Source organism: Octodon degus, unplaced genomic scaffold, assembly GCF_000260255.1.
Source record: "Octodon degus isolate 3935 unplaced genomic scaffold, OctDeg1.0 scaffold00034, whole genome shotgun sequence".
Lineage (NCBI taxonomy): Eukaryota > Metazoa > Chordata > Mammalia > Rodentia > Octodontidae > Octodon > Octodon degus.
In genome coordinates, this window is record NW_004524610.1 from 3,980,160 (window position 1) to 3,981,422 (window position 1,263).

At 38.3% G+C, this 1,263-nt stretch overlaps 1 pseudogene; it reads left to right on the forward strand.

Annotated features, from left to right (window-relative positions):
- LOC101563229 overlaps positions 1 to 969 on the forward strand; it is a 17,540-nt pseudogene extending 16,571 nt beyond the window's left edge.
- Positions 970 to 1,263: the final 294 nt, after the last annotated feature.

Consider the following 1,263-nt stretch of genomic DNA (forward strand, 5'->3'; position numbering starts at 1 on the left):
ATGGCTGACACTGACAAAGATTCTACAATCTGAGGTACAGGATCTCAGGATAAATCCTGAGGGGATTTCACTGACCTTATCAGAACCAAAAGATACAACTCTTGTTGCATAGGTCCTGCTTTATCTTGGTCTTAACCATCCAGCAGAAAAGTATAAAAACGAAATATAAGAAGTAAAGCCATGCTGTTATGTTGAACTAGAGGGGATTCAGGTCAACAATTTCTGACATAGCCAGTGAAGTGGAAGACACAATACTATTATGGAGTACTGGACTCTTTTAGAATATTTTGCTTAGTTTACACAACTATAATATTCAAATAATTGAACTTATCAAAAAAAAAAAAGGGATACAGATGAATGTCCATTTTGTATCTATGTATTCAAAATCGTTAGGATAGATATATAGTTACATTCTTTTAATGAATAAAGGGATTCGTTTTAATAGTGTTTGTAAATAGGATATCATGTCCGCATCTTGTATAGCAATTAACCACTAGGAAGAATGTATGCAATGTGTTAATTATTGAAACTGTCCTACCCCCCCCAAAAAAAATGAGGAAGACCTTTGTGGGCACAAAAGGGATCCCTCATCCTGTGTCTCACAATGCTCACACAGTTTGCTACCCAGACCCCCTCATCAAGGTCAATGACACCATCCAGATTGATTTGTCATCCAGCAAGATCACCGATTTCACTGAGTTTGACACTGGTAACCTGTGTATGGTGACTGGAGTTGCTAACTTGGGAAGAATTGGGCTGATCACCAACAGAGAGAAGCACCCTGGCTCTTCTGATGTGGTTCATGTGAAAGATGCCAATGGCAACATCTTTGCCACCTGGCTATCCAACATCTTCATCATCGGCAAAGGCAGAAAGCCATGGATTTCTCTTCCACAAGGAAAAGGAATCCACCTCACCATTGCTGAAGAGAAAGATAAGAGGCTGGCAGCCAAACAGAGCAGTGGGTGAAATGGTCTCTAGTGACATGCTACAGAGATCTCTGTTTAATTAAAGATAATAGAACATGAAAAAATATAATAAATAAATCTTGGATCCATTTTGACTGTACTTTGTGCATGGTGATAGGCATGGGTCTATTTTTAGCCTTTGACATTGTCTCAGTTACCTTTCTGTCATTACTGGTACAAAATATCCAACACTCAGAATTAAGGAAGGAAAGGTTTATTTAGCTCACAGTTTATGGAGAGTGTAGTCTATATTCAACTTAAACTTCTAAACTTCTCAAGTTGGCACAGTGTTATG